General features: G+C 45.1%; 1 protein-coding gene across 1 annotated transcript in view; it reads left to right on the forward strand.

Moving 5' to 3' along the window:
• Nucleotides 1-658, forward strand: part of PYGB (phosphorylase, glycogen; brain) — a 37,529-nt gene that overhangs the window by 358 nt on the left and 36,513 nt on the right. The window lies entirely within an intron of this gene.

Here is a 658-nt window from a genome sequence, read left to right on the forward strand (position 1 = left end):
CTTGGGTGCTGTGGTACATTTCTGCCTGCACACTCAAGGGCATTTCCCTGCAGCTGAACCAGAATGTACCACAGCACCCAAGGGACCCCTTAGAGTCTTTATTCTATGTTTAGATCCAAAAAAGACTGGTGATGGGCTCAGGGATTGCAGAAATAACCTTTCCTGAACAGGATTAAATTCCTATAACAAAACAGGTTTGCTGATCCTCACTGATGGCTAGGGTGGCCATAGGCATAAACATTCCTCTTTTAAGGAAACCACACAGCCTGTAAATGGAAGGTTGTTTGCCTCTCCTGGATAAGAAGGTCCTTTGAAAGTGGAAACTTTGAATTTAACTGCTTCTGTCTGTCTGATCCATGTTGAAAATAGGCTCATCATTTCCTTTTCCTGCAAAAGTTACATGTTTGCTTGTAAAGCAGGGGTCACCAACCTTTTAGGGACCAGGGTCTGGTTTCATGGAAGACAGTTTCTCCAGGGCCCCTGGTGGGGTGGGAGGGGATGGTTTCTGGATGATTCAAGCACATTACATTTGTGCACTTTGTTTCTATTATTATTACATTAGCTCCACCTCAGACCCTCAGGCATTAGATCTCGGAGGTTAGGGAGCCCTGTTGGAGAGGACAAGAAACCGTGTTGGAAAGGACAAGAAACCCTGTTT

The sequence above is a fragment of the Bison bison genome, unplaced genomic scaffold, assembly GCF_000754665.1.
Source record: "Bison bison bison isolate TAMUID 2011002044 unplaced genomic scaffold, Bison_UMD1.0 scf7180017864063, whole genome shotgun sequence".
In the NCBI taxonomy this organism is placed as follows: Eukaryota; Metazoa; Chordata; class Mammalia; order Artiodactyla; family Bovidae; genus Bison; species Bison bison.